Source organism: Ceratotherium simum, chromosome 18 (assembly GCF_057802395.1).
Source record: "Ceratotherium simum simum isolate JZ-2026a chromosome 18, ASM5780239v1, whole genome shotgun sequence".
Classification (NCBI taxonomy): domain Eukaryota; kingdom Metazoa; phylum Chordata; class Mammalia; order Perissodactyla; family Rhinocerotidae; genus Ceratotherium; species Ceratotherium simum.
In genome coordinates, this window is record NC_141917.1 from 42,859,148 (window position 1) to 42,880,166 (window position 21,019).

The 21,019-nt window shown below is 38.5% G+C and overlaps 1 protein-coding gene across 4 annotated transcripts in view; it reads right to left on the minus strand.

Annotated features, from left to right (window-relative positions):
- The window catches only part of IL6ST (interleukin 6 cytokine family signal transducer), a 64,463-nt gene extending 44,667 nt beyond the window's left edge, over positions 1-19,796 (minus strand). For 3 of the 4 annotated variants that reach the window (XM_087443288.1, XM_014781643.2, XM_004422827.3), the window contains exons 1-2: positions 19,614-19,754; positions 2,448-2,535 (exon numbers count right to left, since the gene is read on the minus strand). The gene's annotated coding sequence lies outside the window, so the exon portion shown is untranslated. Of the gene's footprint in view, positions 1-2,447; positions 2,536-19,613 lie in introns of all 4 variants that reach the window. The other variant, XM_014781644.2, reaches the window with a different exon arrangement.
- Between the last annotated feature and the right edge of the window lie 1,223 nt (positions 19,797-21,019).

Below are 21,019 nucleotides of genomic sequence, written 5' to 3' on the forward strand. Positions count from 1 at the left end.
ATTGCCAGTCCTCCTCCTTTTTCTCCCCAAAGCCCCAGTAGATAGGTGTATGTCATAGTTGCATACCCTTCTAGTTGCTATATGTAGGACGCTGCCTCAGCATGGCCGGATGAGCGGTGTGTCAGTGCACGCCTGGGATCCAAACCCGGGCCGCCAGTAGCGGAGCATGCGCACTCAACTGCTAAGCCGTGGGCCGGCCCCTAGCGTACTATATTCTTATAAGAAAACACTGAAACAAGGGGTCCCATGAAGGTATTTATGATTACTTCAAAGCAACTGCTTTGAATATAGATATATATTTCTCTCTATATATTTCTATATAGATATATAGAATATAGATATATATTTCTATATAGATATATAGAATATAGATATATATTTCATGGCATTGTTCAGATATATCGATATATATCTGAACAGTGCCATGAAACACAAGTACAATCATGCATCGCTTAATGACAGGGATACATTCTGAGAAATGTGTCATTAGGTGATTTTATTGTTGTATGAACATCACAGAGTGTATTTTCACAAACCTAGATTGTGTGAGCATCACAGAGTGTACTTTCACAAGCCTACTACATACCTAGGCTATATGGTACTAATCCTACGGGACCACTGTTGTATATGTGGTCTGTCATTGACCAAAACATCGTTATGTGATGCGTGACTGTAAAAGGAGAACAGGCAATGGCAGATTTCACATTTTAACAGTTAGAAAGTAATGTTTCCTAATTTTCAAAGGATTGTCACTGACATGGGATAAAGGAACATCTATTAAGGAACTTGATTTCATAGTCCAAACTTAGGAGATGGAGAGACAGTAATGCTATCTAAAATATTATATGCAATATAGTCAACTTCATTTTGGGGCTTTATCTATTTTAAAATTGACAGAACTGACAGTACTCTGCTTATTTTTCCCCTCCTTTCATTCTGTTAACAGTAAATATTCAATGTAAGATTCTATTATTAGCACTATTCTCTTTCCTCATATCTTGCAGAAATTTCTATACATATTATAACTACATATTGCATATATTAATTTTCCTTGAAATCTGCATGTTATCTTGGAAGCTTCTACGAAGCCAAAACATGACGACTAACCACAGACACAGGAAAGGATTATTCCAAGAACAGAGTGGTTCTCCTTACAGCAGCAATTCCCGTGTACCTGCTTCACCATAGTAATGTGCTGAAAGGAGCCAGAAGATGCATCATAAGTAGTTCACTGCTACTAATGCTAAAGTAACAAAGTTCATGAATAATTTACCTAAAAAAATTAAAACAAATTCAAGATTATCCCTATAGTTGTTCATTCTCATTCACTTTCATTCCCATGGATTTTCTCAAGTGGAAGAAAAAGCAGTGGAGTTATAATTGATAAATATTTAATAGTTTTGTTCTGGGCCGGCCCCGTGGCTTAGCGGTTGGGTGCGCGCGCTCCGCTGCTGGTGGCCTGGGTTCGGATCCCGAGTGCGCACCGACGCACCGATTCTCCGGCCGTGCTGAGGCCCCGTCCCACATACAGCAACTAGAAGGATGTGCAGCTATGACATACAACTATCTACTGGGGCTTTGGGGGAAAAAAAAAAAAATTAAAAAAAAATAGTTTTGCCCTTTATAAATTATTTTTATTATCTATGGCTTGTGATTTTTGAGTTTCTTTTCTTTTGACCCAAGGACAGAATGAAAAAGCATGAACACATTTACATTTACACTGCATGTGAGGAAGAATGTCAATATAAACACTGTTACTATAGTAACATTACTACTATAATTGTAGAATAGCAGATGCACTACAATTGCCAAACAGAAGGCAAAGTAAAATTTGTTGAATGAATTAGCTGAGCAGGGATCAGAATGGGGAAAATTTCAATATGGTATCTTTGACATCTTTTACACAGTACCGTATTACTTCGAATAAATTTGCAAAAAGTTGGTCATGCCTAAACTGTATAAACTAATCATTATTTTAAAAATTATCCAAATCTATTCTATTCCATTCCTACTAATTATGAATTCATAACAACACTTGTATACTATTTTACATGACATGAAGTGCTTTCATGTAAATTATTTCACTTGATTCTCCTAATATCCTAGAGAAGCTGGTGGGTAAGGCAGGGATTATTATTTTATTTTTTTAAAGAGTTTATTTTCTTAAAGCAGTTTTAGGTTTACAAAAAAACTGAGAGGAAGATACAGAGGTTTCCCACATACCCTCTGCTCCTACACATGCATAGCCCCCCCCATTATCAACATCACTCACCATAATGGTACATTTTACCAAGGAAGAACCTACATTAACACAGTATAATCACCCAGTCTATAGTTTACCTTAAAGTTTACTCTTGGTGTCATATATTCTATGGGTTTGGAATGGCAGGGATTAATTACTGGAACTTTACAAAAGAAAAAACAAAAATTCAGAGTAAGTTACTTACCCAAATCACAAAATTAGTAAGCGAAGGAGCAGAGACTTGAGACTAAGTCTTCTGCCTCCAAATGTCATGCTCTTTTCATTGGGTCTCACTGTAAAGAGAGGAGAGCCTTATTCAGAAAGCTGGCTTGGATAATATCTTTTTTTCTTTTTTGGTGAGGAAGATTGGCCCTGAGCTAACATCTGTGCCAATCTTCCTTTACTTTGTATATGGGATGCCGCCACAGCATGGCTTGATGAGGTGTGTAGGTCTGTGCCTGGGATCCAAACCTGTGAACCCTGGCCCACCGAAGTGGAGTGCACAAACTTAACCCCTATGCCACTGGGCTGGCCCCAGGATAATATTTATTATATGTGTACTTCTTAGATCCCTGCCTGCTATTAAGCTTTCAGGTTTTCAGAAAGTATCCCATTTTAGACATCCTGTGAGCTTCAGATAAAACAATCCTATAAAAACTTGTATAAGAGTATTCAAACATCCTAGTGTTGTTTTGATACATACTTGGAAACCTTATCTGTTCCCCCACGCCTCATCTGAACTTCCTTGATGTCCATGTAGTATCATAGAATCATGAAAGGAACATTTTGCTGAATTTGACAAGTGGTTAAAGTAAATCTTTAACAGAATCATACCTTTGGTTTTCTACTAGCAGTAACTTAAGGCTATTGACTCTTCAATTGCCAAACTGTTTTATACACATAGACGTAAAAATTCATTTTAAGGTTTGTTCAGTACTAGGTTAAATTCTAGCATAAGTAATGGTGGTTCCTCTTCGAAATGTAACAAGATAACTTCAAACTTAGACAAGGACTTGAATCCTCCATGTTTTACACACATTAAGCCTCTGATATAACTTAATAACATAAGAAATCAAATTTTTAACAATGAAATTTTAAAATGCAAAGGAAGTACATAATTATTTTTAAATTTTCAAATGAATAGAAATTGAAAATATGTCATGTGAAAGGCCCCTATAATCCCACTGATAACTTACTGTGAACAATTTAGTGGATAATCTTGTAAAATTTTCAATGTATACATATATATATATATATATATTTTTTTTTTTTTTGGTGAGGAAGATCAGCCCTGTGCTAACATCTGCCAATCCTTTTTTTTTTTTTTTTTTTTTTTGCTGAGGAAGACTGACCCTGGGCTAACATCCATGCCCATCTTCCTCCACTTTATATGGGATTCCGCCACAGCATGGCTTGCCAAGCAGTGAATTGGTGCGCACCTGGGATCCGAAGCGGCGAACCCCAGGCCGCCGCAGTGGAGCATGCGCACTTAACCACTTGTGCCACCAGGCTGGCCCCTTCAATGTATATATTATAACTTTATATTGTCTAAATATACATTTTCTTATTTTACAAAAATGGGATCACAATAATGTTCTGTAACTTGCTTTCTTCACTTAACATTACAAATTGGACACCCTTCTACGTCAATATATGAAGATTAATTTCTTGTAGCCTTTGCTCAAATTCACCTTCTCATACAGGTCTTCCCTGACTGCTTATTCCTCCTTTTCTGTTTTTTCTCAGTAGCACTTAAAACCTTCTGAAATAGGTTGTCAAGCATTTCTTGTAAAGGGTCAGATAATAAATATTTTAGGCTTTGTGGGCCTTAAGGTCTCTGTTGCAACTAGTCAATTTTGCTGTTGCTGTGAAAAAGCAGCCATAGACAATATGTAAACAAATGGGCATGGCTGAGTTCCAATAAAACTTTATTTACAAAAATAAGATGCATGCTAGATTTGGTCTGTGGACCATAGTTTTCCAACCCCAATTCTAAAATACTATTTAACCTATTTATTTTGCTTATTGTCTGTCATGGGTTGAATTGTGTGCCCCCCCAAAAGATATGTTGAAGGCCCAACTCCCAGTACCTCAAAATGTGACCCTGTTTGGAAATAGGGCTGTTGCAAAAGTAATTAGTTAAGATGTCATACTTGACTAGGGTGGGCCCTTAATGCAAGATGACTAGTGTTATAAGAAGAGACAGAAACACATATGAAAAATGCCATGTGACAACAGAGGCAGAGATTGGAGTGATGCAGCTGTAAGCTAAGGAATGCCAAGGACTAACGGCTACTACCAGGAGCTATGAAGAGGCAAAGAAGAATTCTATCCAGTCTTAGAAGGACCTCTGGCCTCCAGAACCTTGAAAGAATACATTTCTGTTGTTTCAGGCCACCCAGTTTGTGGTACTTTTTTACAGCAGCGCTAGGAAACTAATACATTGTCTGTGTCCCCAAAACAGAACGTAAGCAAATGAGGCAGGAAATTTTGTCTGTTTTGTTCCCTGCTATACTCCTAGCATCCAGAATCATACCCAGCATAGTAAGCAACTAATATATTTGCTGGATGAATACAATGACTTCCTCGTGTTGTTAGCAGGTATATATTTATTAGTGTATAAATATGCTATAATTTAACCAGTCCCAAGTATTTGCATGGATATAAGCTTTCATTTCTCGAGATAATACCTAGGAGTGGAATAGCTAGGTCATATGGTAGGTGTACGTTTAGCCATACTCTTCTTTGGTGATGTGCCTGTTCAAATATTTTGCCCACTTTTTAATTGAGTTTGTTTTCTCATTATTGTGTTTTGAAAGTTTTAAAAATATATAGATATAAAGTCTTTATTAGAAAACTGATTTGTAAGTATCTTCTCCCAATCTGTGTCCTGCCTTTTCCTACTCTTAACAGTGTTTTTAAAGAGCAGAAGTTTTCCTTTCAATGAAGTTCAATTTATCAATTAGTGCATTTGGTGCTACATCTAAGAAATCTTTGCCTAACCCAAAGTCTCAAAGGTTTTCTCCTATGTTTTCTAGATAAAAGCTTTAGTTTTACATTTTACACTGAGGTCTACAAAATATTTCAAGTTAAATTTTATATATGGTGTGAAGTAGGGATTCAAGTTCATTCTGTTACATATGGATAACCAACTGTTTCAGAACTATTTGTTGAAAAACTATGCTGTCTCCAGTGAATTGCCTTTACACTTGTGTCAAAAATCAGTTGTCTATATATGCGTGGATCTATTGCTGTACTCTATTCCAGGGGCGGTCAAACTTTTCATATAAAGCGCCAGAGAGTAAATATTTTAGGCTTTGTAGGCCATAGGGTTTCTGTTGGAACTACCCAATCTGCTGTTGTGGCACAAAAGCAGCCATAGAAATGGGTGTGGCTGTATTCTAATAATATTTAATAGGAGGTAGCCCGGATCTTACCTGTGGTCTGTAATTTTCCAACTCCGGCTCTATTCTGTTCCACTGATCTATTTGCTCATCTTTATGCAACTACTCCACTGTCTTGATGACTACAGCTTTATAAATCTTAAAATTAATGTTCTGTGTGTACTTAAAAAGCACTGCTATTGCTGGGTGGAGTGTTATATAAGTCAGTCAAGCAAATTTGGTTGATAGTGTGGTTCAAATCTTCTATATTCTTAGTGATTTTCTGTCTACTTCCTCTATCAATTATTGAAAGTACTAATATCCCCAAATACAACTGTGGCTTTATTTATTTTTCCTTGCAGTTCTATAAGTTTTTGCCCCATGTATTTTGAAGCTATGCTATGAGGCACATAAATATTAGGTCCTCTTGAATTGACTCTTTTATCATTGTGCAGTTATGTTCTTTACCCTTGGTAATAGTCTTTGCTCTGAAATTTACTTTGATATTGTTATAGCCAATCCAATTTTCTTTTCATTAGTGTTACCATGGTATATCTTTTCCCATCCTTTTATGTTTAACCTGTTTGTTCCTTCATATTTAAAGAGCATTTTTTTTTGTAGGCAGCATGTAGTTGTATCTAATCTGACAATTTCTGCTTTTCAATTGGGTATTTAATTTATTTACATTTAATATTATTATTGATATACTTAGATTTAAAACTATCATCTTCATATTTGTTTTCTACTTACCAGTTTTTTGTTCCCCTTTTCTTCTTTTTCTGTCTTTATGTTTGTTAACTAAATATTTTTTATGATTTCCATTTTGTTTTCCTTGTTGGCTTATAAGCTATAGTTCTTTGCTTTCCTGGTGGCTGCTTTAAGGTTTACAGTATACATCTCTAACTTACCACAGTCTATCTTCAAGTGATATTATACCACTTCACGCATAGTAAAGTATACAGGCATACCTCAGAGACATTGTGGGTTTGGTTCCAGACCACCACAATAAAGTAAATATCGCAATAAAGGAAGTCACACAAATTTTTTGATTCCTAATGCACATAAAAGTTATGTTTATACTACAGTGTGGTCTATTAAGTGTGTAATAGCATTATGTCTAAAAAAAATGTATATACCTTAATTAAAAAATACTTTATTGTAAAAAATACTAACCATCATCTGAGCCTTCAGCAAGTAGTGACCTTTTTGCTGTTGGAGGGTCTTGCCTCAGTGCTGATGACTGCTGACTGAACAGGGTAGTGGTTGCTAAAGTTTGGAGTGGCTGTAGCAATTTCTTAAAAGAGACAACAATGAAGTCTGCTGCATCAATTTACTCTTCCTTTCATGAACGATTTCTCTGTAGCATATGATGATATTTGACAGCATTTTACCCATAGTAGAAATTCTTTCAAAATTACAGTCAATCCTCTCAAACTCTACCACTGCTTTATCAACTAAGTTTATGTAATATTCTAAATTGTTTGTTGTCATTTCAATTATCTTCACAGCATCTTCACCAGAAGTAGATTCCATCGCAAGAACCACTTTCTTTGCTCATCCATAAAAAGCAACTCCTCATCCGTTACGGTTTTATCATGAGACTGCAGCAATTCAGTTATATCATCAGCCTCCACTTCCAATTCTAGTTCTCTTGCTATTTCCACCACGTCTGCAGTTACTTCCTCTACTGAGTCTTGAACCCCTCAAATTCATCCATGAGGGCTAAAATCAACTTCTTCCAAACTCCTGTTAACGATGATATTTTGACCTCTTCCCATAAATCACTAATGTTCTTAATGGCATCTAGAACAGTGAATCCTTTCCAGAACGATTTCAATTTACTTTGCCCAGATCCATCAGAGGAATCACTATGGAAGCCATAGCCTTACAAAATGTATTTCTTAAATAATCAGACTTGAAAGTTGAAATTAATCCTTGGATCCATGGGCTAGAGAATGGATGCTGTGTTAGTAGGCATAAAAACAACATTAATGTCGTTGTACATCTCCATTAGAGCTCTTGGGTGATCAGGTGCATTATCAATAAGCAGTAATATTTTGAAACGAATCTTTTTTTCTGAGGAGTACACCTCACCAGTGGGCTTAAAATATTCAGTAAACCATGTTGTCATCCAGGCTTTGTTGTTCCATTTACAGAGCACAGGCAGAGTAAACTTAGCATCATTCTTAAGGGCCCTAGGGTTTTCAGAATGGTAAATGAGCACTGGCTTCAACTTAAAGTCACCAGCTGCATCAGCCCCTAACAAGAGAGTCAGCCTGTCCTTTGAAACTTGGAAGCCAGGCACTGACTTCTCCTCTCTAGCTATGAAAGTCCTAGATGGCCTCTTCTTCCAATATAAGGCTGTTTTGTCTACATTGAAAATCTGTTGTTTAGTATAGCCCCCTTCATTAATTATTTGAGCTAGATCTCCTGGATAACTTGCTACAGCTTCCACATCAGCACTTGCGGCTTTATCTCGTTACTTTTATGTTACGGAGATGGCTTCTTTCCTTAAACTTCATGAACCAACCTCTGCTAGTTTCAAACTTTTCTTCTGCAGCTTCCTCACCTCTCTCAGCCTTTGCAGAATTGAAGGGAGTTAGGGCCTTGCTCTGGATTAGGCTTTGGCTTAAGGGAACGTTGTGGCTGGTTTGATCTTCTATCCAGACCACTAAAACTTTCTCCACATCAGCAATAAGACAGTTTCACTTTCTTATCATTCATGTATTCAATGGAGTAGCACTTTTAATTTCCTTCAAGAACTTTTTCTTGGCATTCACAACTTGGTTAACTGGCACAAGAGGCATAGCTTTCAGCCTGGCTTGGCTTTTGACACATCTTCCTGACTAAGCTAATCATTTCTAGCTTTTGATTTAAAGTGAGAAACATGTGACTCTTCCTTTCACTTGAACACTTAGAGGCCACTGTAGGGTTACTAATTGGCCTAATTTCAATATTGTTGGGTCTCAGAGAATAGGGAGGCCCAAGGAGAGGAAGAGAGATGGGGCAATGGCAGATGGGTAGAGCAGTCAGAATACACACATATATCAATTAAGTTTGCCTTCTTATATGAGTGCTGTTTGTGGCGCCCCAGAACAATTACAACAGTAACATCAAAGATCACTGATTACAGATCACCATAACAAATATAATAATGAAAAAGTTGGAAAAGCTGCGAGTATTACCAAAATGTGACACAGAGACACAAAGTGAGCAAATGCTGTTGGAAAAATGGCATCAACACACTTGCTTGACACAGGGTTGCCACAAACCTTCAATTTGTAAAAAATGTAATATCTGCAAAATACAATATAGCTAAACCCAATAAAGCGAGGTATACCTGTACAAGAGTATACATCCATTTCTCCCCTCTTGATCCTTGTGCTATTTTTGAAATACAACTTACTTTTACATATGTTATAAACTTCACATGTACTTTACAAATTTTATAAACTATATTGTCATTATTTTTGTTTAAAAAGTCAACTATTTTGAGAGACTTAAATAATACGAAAATCTTGTATATTTACCGACGTAGTTACCATTTCCAGAGTTTTTCATTCCTTTGTACAGATCCATACTTCCATCTCATATTTTCCTTCTGCCTGAAGAACTACTTGAACATTTTTTGTGTGTGGGTCTGCTGGTGATGAATTCTTTAAGTTTTTGTATATCTAAAAAGTCTTTCATTATCATTTTTCAAAGATATTTTCAACTGGCTATAATTCTTGATTGATAGTTTTTTTCTTTCAATACTTTAAAACCGTAGCTCCACTAACTTCTTACTTACATTGTTTCTAATGAGAAATCTGCTACCATTGTTATTTTTGTTGTTTTGTATAAAAGGTCTCTTTTTTTCCTCTGGATGTGTTTAAGTTTTTTATAACTAGCTTTATCGTGACTTTTGAGCAATCTGATTGTGATGCACCTTGGTGTAGTTTTCATGTTTCTTGTGCTTAGAGTTTGTCAAACTTCTCAGATCTCTTGGTTTACAGTTTTCATCAAATCTGGAAAAATTCTGGCCATTATTTCTTTAAATATATTTCTGTCTCTGCCCCTCCTGCTCCCACTCTTCTTTGAGAACTCCAATAATATGTATATCAGGAGGGTTGTAGTCCCACAGCTCACTGATGCTCAGTTCATTTTTTTTTTCTCTGTGTTGTGTTTATAATAAACAAAATTGCTGTGTCTTTAAGTTTACTAATCTTTTCTTCTACAATGTCTAATTTTCCATTAATCCTAACTAGTGTATTTTCATCTCACACATTGTATTTTTCATCTCTACAAATTCAATTTGGTTTTTTTTCATATCTTCTATAATTCTACTTAACTTTTTGAACATATAGAATACAGTTATAACAACTGTTTTAATGTCTTTGTCTGGTAATTCTAACATCTGTGTCAGCTCTGTGTTAGTTTTGATTAATTGATTTTTCCCCTTTCCATACACTGTATTTTCACGCTTCTTTGCATGCCTAGTAATTTTTGAGTGGATGTCAGACATTGTGAATTTTACCTTGTTGAGTGTTGGATATTTTTGTATTCCTATAAATACTCTTGAACTTCGTTCTAGGACACAGTTAAGCTAACTGGAAACAGTCTGATTCTTTCAGGTCTTGGTTTTAAGATACACTGGGTGGGACCGGAGCAGTGCTTATTCCAGGGCTAATTTTTTTTTTTTTTTTTGTGAGGAGGATCGGCCCTGAGCTAAAATCCATGCCAACTCTCCTCTTTTTGCTGAGGAAGACTGGCCCTGCGCTAACATCTGTGCCCATCTTCCTCCACTTTATGTGGGATGCTACCACAGCATGGCCTGACAATCGGTGCATGGGTGCCTGGCCAGGATCCAAACCTGGGCTGCCAGCAGCGGAGCACGCGCACTTAATCACTACCTCATGGGGCCAGACCCTCCAGGGCTAATTATTCCCTACTATTGAGATAAGATGCTTTTGTGTACTCTATCCAATGCCCATGAATCAAGATGGTTTCCAATCTGGCTGGTGAAGACAGGCACCATTCCTGACCATGTGGAAACACCAAGCACTGTTACCTGTAATCCCTTCAGAAGGTTCTTTCCCTGGCCTTCAGTAGTTTCTTTACATGCATGCACTTGTCAGTACTCAGCCGAATGGATGAAGGGGGCCTCTGAATCTTTCAAGAGTTCTCATTTCAAGAATTTCAAGAGTTCTTCGGTACTCTGTTCTGTGAACTCTAGAAGACTTTGGTGTCCCCAGCCATCTCTTCAACTCAAAGAGTGTCCACTGGGCTTAGCCTGGATTTCCCCTACCTGTGCCACGGTCTGAAAACTCTCTCAAGGTAATAAGTGCAATCACAGGCGTCACATCATTTGTTTCCCCCCATTGCCTTTCATCATCCAGTGTCCAGTGTCTTGATTATCATTGTTTCATGTATTTTTTCTGTTTTATGGCTGTTTCAGACAGGAGAGTAAATCTTATCTTTGGTACCCCTTTTGGCCAGAAGTACATGTTGAATAGTCATCTGAATATCAAATCAGAAAAGGATTACACAATCAAACTACTGTCAAACTATTTTGAATATTGGTGTGAAAAAGCCTAATTAAAGTATGTGCAAATTTATTCTTGCAATATATTTGAAAACAAAAATCAAACCAAACCATAAATACTAACAAGTATTTAGCCTAAAAATACAAGTATGGTTCAACATAAGAAAAGATATCAATGTTACACACTATATCAATAATTAAAGAAGAAAACTACACAATCATTCCAATAGATGCTTGAAAAGCATCTGATAATATTCAATTGTTCACTTAAAATTTAAAAATAACAACAAAGTGTCAGAAAACTAAGACTGAAAGAGACAATCCTTATCTTCATGAAGTATAACAAAGACAAAAGGTTAGACTCTGGAATCAGACTGCCTGTGTTCAAATCCCAGCTCCTTGATTCCTCAAAAAATTAAAAATAAAAATACCTTATGATCCAGCTATCCCACTCTTGGGTATCTACCCAACGAACCTGAAACCAACAATCCAAAGAGGCTTATGCACCCCTATGTTCATTGCAGCATTATTCACTATAGCCAAGACATGGAAACAACCCAAGTGTCCCTCAACTGATGACGGATAAAGAAGATGTGGTATATATATCCATGGAATACTACTCAGCCATAAAAAAAGACAAAACCGTCCCATTTGCAACAACATGGATGGATCTGGAGGGTATTACGTTAAGTGAAATAAGCCAGAAAGAGAAAGACAAAAAGTGCATGATTTCACTCATATGTGGAAGATAAACCAACATACGGACATATAGAACTGTTTGGTGGTTACCAGGGGCTGGGGGGTGGGGGATGGGCACAAGGGGTGGAGGGATGCACTTATATGGTGACTGATAAACAATAATGTACAACAAAAATTTCATTAAATAAATAAATAAATTAATTAATTAATTTAAAAAAATCCCAGCTCCTCTATTTTTTGTAAAACATTGTAGGCAAGTTATTTAATATCCTTTGCTTTCATTTTCCTTATCTGTAAAAATGAGGATAACACTACCACGTACCCACATACTACCTAGGACTTTTGTGAAAATTAAGTAAGTCAATACACATAAATTACTTAGAATCTGTCTGGCTTATAGTACATACTCAATAAACTGTAAAAGCTGTTATTATCAGTGCAGCTCTTGCTGTTGCTGCCTCAGTACTTTATGAGAAACCTATAATTAACATCATATTTAAAGATAAAAGTTAGAAGCATTCCTATTAAAGTCAAGATTCAAACAAGATGCTTGGAGTCACTTATTCAACACTGTTCTAGAGGGCTTAACCAAAAATATAATAAATAAATAAAATATAAGAAAAAAGAAAAACTTGTAGATGATATAATCACCTATCAAGAAAAAGAATGAGAATCAAATGACAAACTATTAGGACTATTGAAAGTTTAACATAATAGTTGAACAAAAGATCATAAAGGGTCAGCCTGGTGGCGCAGCAGTTAAGTTTGTGCATTCCGCTTCGGCCGCCTGGGGTTCGCCAGTTCGCATCCTGGGCACAGACCTACTCACCACTCACCAAGCCATGCTGAGGTGGTGTCCCACAGAGAGCAACTAGAAGGATGTACAACTATGACATACAACTATCTACTGGGGCTTTGGGGAGAAAAAAGGAGGAAGACTGGCAACAGATGTTAGCTCAGGGCCAATCTTCCTCAAAAAAAAAAAAAAAGGCAAAAAGCAAACATAAAAAAAAAATTCACATTTCTAAAACAAAAAAAATAAAAAAGATCATCAAAAAATATAGTTCTCCAGATATGGAGAAACAGGAACCCTCATACACAGCTGGTGGGAATGCAAACTGGTGCAGCCTCTATGGAAAACGGTATGGAGATTCCTTAAAGGCTTAAAAATAGAGACGCCCTATGACCCAGCCATCCCATTACTGGGAATCTAGCCAACGAACCTGAAATCAACAATCCAAAGAGGCTTATGCACCCCTATGTTCATTGCAGCATTATTCACCATAGCCAAGAAGTGGAAGCAACCTAAGTGTCCCTCGACTGATGACTGGATTAAGAAAATGTGGTATATATATACAATGGAATACTACTCAGCCATAAAAAAGGACAAAATCGTCCCATTTGCAACAACATGGATGGGCCTGGAGCGTATTATGTTAAGTGAAATAAGCCAGAAAGAGAAAGACAAACATGGTATGATCTCACTCATATGTGGAATATAAACCAACACATGGACAGAGAAAACTGTACTGTGGTTACCAGGGGCAGTGGGGGTGGGGGGTGGGCACAATGGGTGAAGGGAGTCATGTATATGGTGATGGACAAACAAAAATGCACGACCCAAAATTTCACAATGTTAAAAACCATTAAAACGTCAATAAAAAAAAATATATATATATATAAATATATATATAGCTCTCCTATATACCAGTTATAACCAATTAGAAAATGTAATAGAAAAAATCCTAGGGCCGACCCCGTGGCTTAGCAGTGAAGTATGCGCACTCCGCTGCTGGCGGCCCGGGTTTGGATCCAGGGCGTGCACTGACGCACTGCTTCTCCGGCCATGCTGAGGCCACAAACCACATACAGCAACTAGAAGGATGTGCAGCTATGACATACAACTATCTACTGGGGCTTTGGGGGAAAAATAAATAAATAAACAAAAACTTAAAAAAAAAAAGAAAAGAAAAAATCCTATTCACAATAACATCAAAAACTATAATATATCTAGGAAAAATCTAATCGGAACTATAAAAGAACTTTATGGAGAAAACTATAAAACCTTACTAAAAGGTTCATTAGTAAGACCTAAATATCATGGAATGAAAAAATATATACACAGTAGAGACATCAGTTCTTCACAAATTAATATATTAATGCAATACAATTTTAAGCCAAATTGCAAAGTGGTTTATTATGAAACTTTACAGACTAATTTAACATTTCATATAAAATACTAGAGAAGAATAGCCAAAAGCCAATTTTCAAAAAGAATAAACAAAATACTTGCTGTGCCATCTATTAGTACATACTATAAAATTATAGTAATTAAAACATGGCATTGGCACAGGAATAGACAATTAAATCAACAGTACAAAACAAAAAGTCCAGGGCCAGCCCCGTGGCTTAGCGGTTAAAAGCGCGCGCTCCGCTGCTGCCAGCCTGGTTTCGGATCCCGGGCGCGCACCGACGCACCGCTTCTCCAGCCATGCTGAGGCCACATCCCACATACAGCAACTAGAAGGATGTGCAGCTATGACATACAACTATCTACTGGGGCTTTGGGGGAGAAATAAATAAATTACAACAAAACAAAACAAAAAAAACAAAAAGTCCAGAAACAGACACAAGTAAATATAAGAATTTAATATGTGATTTTAAAAAAAGTATCTCATATCACTGGGGAAATAAAGGACTATTCAATAAATAGTATTGGAACAACTGGCTCCACAAGCAAAAAAATAAAGAGCCCTACTTCATCACAGATGCGTATACTCCAGACTGATTAAAGACCTAAATGCAAAAGTAAAATTCTAAGGGTACTGGAAGAAAATACAGAGTATGCCTATGACCTTAGAGTTAGAGAAGGCCTTTTACAAATTATCATTGACTGTTTTAGACATATGAAAAGTTTAAAGACTACTTTAATGACCATCCATTTTCTCACCATAGCTTAAGAATAAAACATTACAAACATAATTGAAGCCAAATAAATAGTTCTTGCCCTTAAGAAGTTCAAAGTTTAGAGAGGTAGAATATGCACAGAGTGCTACAGCAGCATAGAGAATATCCAATTCAGACAGGGCCCAGAAGAGCCCAGTTATGAAATAAAAGTTTTCTAGACAAGGAAAATAGAATACATATGAGCTATACATCATCTTTGACACTAATTGTCAAGTGAAGATTACCAATGGCAAAATCCCAGAGCGTGCCAGTCTACAAACCAGAGCTGTGCTATCTGAAACAGAGTTCTGATGAGTTTACTTTGTGTTAGGGAGTGGGGTGCGTAATACATACAACAGAACACCCAAACAAAAACAGACTGTACAGAAGACCAATATGAAATGCACTATTCAGAAGTAATTACGAAACCGATCTACCTTAGAACAAAGGATGAAACTGATTTGTTTGAGTAAAGAGAAAATAAAAATTTGAAGGCAGAATGTTCCAATTTTAACAGGGCAACAGATTTATCGTGCTGAAAGAAATAAAGCTCCTGCTCTGAATATGTATACACGCAGCTTTAAAACAATAATCTCTATTACAGCCACATTTCAATAGATGTAGCTCTCATTCATGATCAATTAGCTAACTTAATTCTCATTAAATCTCACTAAGATATGCTAGATAGACACAGAATACAAAGGAGACTGTAGCCATTGTGACAATATCACAAGTGTTTCCGAAGCATTTCACATTATTGACCAGCTCTGCTTCTTGAATTTCTCATACCTCCTGGTTTCTACGTAATCATATTATGTGGTTGAATTCTTTATCTACTTTACTGAATTCTCTGCTAGGGTTTATCTCCTGACTACGAATGTACCCCAAAGTATCTGGCATCTACTACTCTTTTAAAATACCAACTTCTTTGAAGACATATGACTTCAACTATTACCTTCGAACAAAATAATTTCAAGAATTCTGACTGGGACCTTTATTAACTCCAGTTATGTATCATGGTCTTAGATATTCTTCTGCCTCTGACTCAAATGAATTTAACATGTCTAAAAACCACACACACATATACACAGGGTCATGCACATGTACATACATAAATGCACACACTTTTTTTTTATCACAGCACTTATCTTTTTTCCCCATCTAAAAACACCCACCCTTGCCTAAGTCAATGAGGTCCATTGTTGTCTCTTACCTATCTATTACATTCAGCTTTTCTCAATTACAAATCTTATGCAGTCTTCTTTCATAACGTCTTTCCCATTTGTCTCTTCTTTTCTACCTAATTTAGGCACTGATCACCTCAATACTTATAATTGCCTTCCTGCTTCCAGTCTCGTTCCTCCCTCCAAATCATTCTGAACATTACTGGTGGATGAATCTCTCTAAAACACTACTTTAAACTTGTTGCTCTTTTCCTTAAAAGTTTTTTAAAGGGTGAATAATAATGCCAAATATTTTAGCTATTTAAGAACCTAAAACTTTGGCTTCAGTGTGCCTGTCCAATCTATCTTCTCCAATATTCAAAGTCCATTCTAAAAAAACCTCTCTACTCAGACTTCTCCACCAAGCTACTCCACCACTATACTTCTAGAGAAGAGTAAGCAATCTGGTTTCTACTCCAATCATGCTGAAATTATTTTTGCAGTTTCCCAAATGCAAAGCAAATATTTAAGCTCTTCATTTTACTTGACCTCACCATGCCATTCACAATTCGGTCTTATCTATCATCATTCCCTACTAGCCACCCCTATGGATTCTAAGCTCAAGCCACAGCAAACTACTAGACTTTGCCTAACACACTTTGTTATTTCAGAGTTTGTGCTTTCACATATGCTATTCCCTGCCTCCAGAATGTCTTTTCCCGGATTCTGCTTTGCACTGTTTATAACTCAGATGGAAACATCATCTCTTCTGTGGAAGAGATGGAATTTCCCCAACTCTTGCAAACATCTTTGCTCCCAATGCACTTGTATATAGTTCCCTAATACTATTCATAACACTGTACTGTAATTGTTTATATGTCTTGATATTGTCAGAATCTAACACACAGTCATATGCCGCATAATGACATTTCGGTCAACAACGGACTGCATAGATAATGGTGGTCCCATATATAATGGTGGTACCATATAGCCTAGGTGTGTAATAGGCTATATCATCTAGGTTTGTGTAAGTATATTCTATGATGTTAGCACAATGACGAAATCGCCTAAGGACACGTTTCTTAAACCATATCCCCATCGTTAAGCAACGCGTGAGTATACTTTGAGGCACAAAGCAGCAAACAATTAAGAGTGGGTTTTAAAAGACCTACTGGTGTGGCCATATTATTCCAGTCACTGTCACTCAAGCATACTACGTGAAGAGGCAGTATTTGTATCATGGTTAAGAGCTCGGATTGTGAGACCAGGCTGTCTAGGTATGAATTTTGGATCTACCACTTATTAGCCGTGTGACACTGGGCAAGTTAATTAACCTCTCTGTGCCTCGATTTCCCTCTTTGTAAAAGGAAGATAATAAGATCTACCTCATAATGTTATGAGGATTAAATGAATTAATACAGGCAAAATGCTCAGGATAGTGACTGACATAAAATAAGCATTACATATGTATTGGCTACTATAATTAATATACCTTGGTTATTTCCCACCTTTTCCACGTAGACCTCTATTTGGAATGGGCTCCCTTCATTTTTCTCTTTACCCAAATCTTACCCAGGTTTCAAGGCTGACCTCTGGTAAATCCTTTGATCATTCCAACCCTTAAATGATCACTCTCTAATTTAAATATCTATAGCATTTTCTGTATCATTCTGCATTTGATTAAAACTGCCTGCCATCCTTGTAATTTTTCACATAACATTTGTCAACCCAATTTCTCTAAACTCTTTGAAGGTCCTGATAACATCTCATGCATCTTTGTAAGTTCCTACAGCCAGTAGTACGTGTTTAGTATTTGCTGTGTAAAATAATAAAGCTCAGCAGAAACTTCAACTTGACCACTCTGTCTTTGCAATCAAAGAAACGGAGAGGACTGTGAGAACATTCCATGCTTCTCTAGGAGCCAAGCTGCAAACGTATCACGGCCAGGGAATTCTCCCATTAAAATCAGAAGCTCTGAAATAGCTTCCAGGGGAGAAAACCCTCCCTGCAGAGGAGTTATGAAGAGTCCTTAAGTTCCCAAACTAAATTGTAGTAGTGGCTTCTCTATGAGAAACTTGTTAGCATGACAAAATGACGGACTGAGATTATAGGATTTGGAATTACACAGATCCAGGTTTCACAGGGACCCTCAGCCTCAGTTTCCTTCTGTATAAGGTGGGTATTCTAACACCTACTTCACAGGTATATAATAATCACATTCACCCTAACAGTTAACTGAAGCACAAAATTCTCTTCGGAAAAATTTTAAATAAACTGAAAACACTGCAATCCATAAATAAAAATGAGAACATTGAACACATTTTTCATTACATAAGAAAACAAATTAGCTGGCAGCAGTACTTATAATATTCTAAATTACCTATGAGAAAATTAAACATGTATAGTATTGTCAGTTATACAGATCTGAGATGAGGGAAAAATTCCACTACAAAATTTATCCTCCTTTTCTGACACTTTCTCCATCCTGTAATTTTTTTTCTTCCACTTCTGATTAAAAACAAGTATTCAAAATTATCCCAGAAGAGAAATATTTGGAAAGCACAATTTAACTTAATATGAAGTTGGTTCAACAAATGTAGTGTTCCGATTTATGGTCCAAATATACTTCCAAATAGGAATTAACAAGAATTTAAGAAATGAAGATAATGGCGAACAGCTCATATGATGACCTGAGTCAGTAATTTCAAATTAAGAGTTGTTCCAACTTGAAGCTGGCAGTCACAGTCTAAAGGGTTTGTTTACAGCACTGACTAAACCAAACACTCCAGTCTTTTAGAAGATTCATCCTGGCGCTCTAATAATTAATTCTTTTAAAGCAGTATAATTGCCAAAGTGCCCAATACTACACAAATTAAACTGAAATGAGTTTCCTTGTGAAGGAAAAAAGAACAAAAGTGACAAATCTTATTTTTAGCCTGTGATATTTTTTCAGTTTGGGGTTACGAATAAAACGCTGTTCATCTACCGAAAAAAAACAGAACTTTGCTGCTTGGAATAATCTTTAAGCTTGGGGGAGGGGGTGCAATTTTAAAGACATGGATTTGGTGCCTTTAGGAGACAGCGGTATGTGGGATTCATTAGGACCGGCACATAATAAGAGATCAAAAGAAAACAGACGTTAGTTAGGAATGTTAATAAGTATGGTGAACTTCCAGCAATGTTGAAACGTTACAATTTAAGGATGAAAAGATGGCTTTTGGGAAGAGAATTAACCTTCGGATAGAAAATGAAGAGTCCAGCGCGGGGCTAGTGGAATTTAAGGGGAGATGGAAAGAGAATTGCGAAAAAAGTGGGGATTTGGTAACCAAAAAGGGGTATGACCCAGAAGGTAGTTTCGGGATGGGGGCGTATGTGTGTGGTGTGGTGTGGTGGATATAAGGTTTGCACTTAGGGTCGAGAAATCTAGGTGACAAAATTGGGGAAATCAAATTCGGAGGTGTGGGAACCCGAAGGGGAAGGAATGTGGGAATTTCCAGGCTGGGGCTAATAAAGTTCGGGGCGTGCGCGCTGTCGGGGCGCCCCTGCCCCGGGGAAGGGTGGCCCCCTAGCGTGCCCCCTCTCCTGGCCGGTCCGCCCCGACCGAGCCCTTACCCTTCCGCTACACGGCCCTCCGCACCAGCACGGCCCCTCCTCACCTCAGGCCGCGGCGCCTCGCTCCTCCACGTCTCCACAGCGCACGTCCCCCTCGGCGCCAGGCCGGGCTGGGCCCGTCGGCCGGGCGGCCGCGGCCCCCAGCTCAGCTGCGCCCGGGCGTCCCCCGCGCGGTTCCGCGGGCCTCTCGGCTCCCCGGCCCGGCACCGGCTCGCTCCCGGCTCCTTCCCGCAGACGCGGCACGCAGGCCTCCTCCCACCGCGGGGCGATGTGCCCCACTGATCCCGCCCCGCGGCGCCCCCGCCCACGGACTTGGGGCCTGTGCGCTGATTGGCCCCCGCGAGACCCGGCGCGCCCGGGCATTGGCCCAGCGGCTGCCCGTCGGCGAGGGGGCGGAACGCAAGGCGGCTGCGATTCCCGTAACGCGGCTCCCGGCGTCCCGGATTCCGGTGGCTGCGCCCGCGTCGCCTCTTCCAGACGAGATCGAAGGGTTCCCCCCACCTCCTCTCTGCGGGCGGAAGGAGCGGAATGTTCCATTTTTCCGTGGAATAACGGGGTCGTGAACTGAAGTCGGGTGCTGCCCGCGCTGGCCGCCCTTCCTTCCCGCTGCGGCTCCTTCGGGCTCCCTTTGCGGCCTTCCACGGGGGACTCAGAGCCGCGAGGGACCGCCGGGCACCCTTGGGGACAGGGGAGGCGTGGGAGCTCCTCGGGAAAAGTGGGGGGCTCGGTGGTCGTGACTCTCGTGCGGCGACGAGATCCCCGCAGATTGTGGCGGCGGCGGCTTCGGTCCAAGTCTTATGTAAACGAACCTTGCCACTATATATATTTTTAAGTTAGTATATGAGTTTGGTTGTGATTTATCAGTGAACCCCAGAGCTGGTGACACGCCAAGAAACTAGCTTTTCTTTGCGGTTTATGCCTCCCAATCTGTGATCAAAATACCGAGTAAAAACCAATTTCATTACATTCTCCCACCCCCAGCCTGTAAAAGGGCCCTTCAGGCTCGCTTTGATGTAGTTTTTCCAGAGCAAGATGAGAAGCGTAAAAGATAAGCTGTGTGTGTGTAAAGAAACACCTCCAAGGCCAAGGTCTTTTGTGGAAGGATGGCAGACTATAGGAGGGGAATAATGGTTTAATGGACTTGAACAAATTATACCCATAAGTTAACAGACAATTATAAGGTTCTTCATTATATGGAGGATTCAGATAGAGTAAAACACAGACCAACTTATCATCTCTTAGTTGTTGATCAGATAATTCTTAAAAGACACGGAAAAGTGGGCCTGCTATGTGTCTAGTGCTAAATAAGTCCCCGGCAAGCTTGGGGTCGGTGCTGCAGGGGTGACAGAGCTCCATTGTGTTCAGCTGCTGCTGCTCTCTGTCATCCTATATCTAACCTACAGAGTGTGACTGGATTGTATTCTAGCTCTGCGGTTTATAGAGGTGTTTA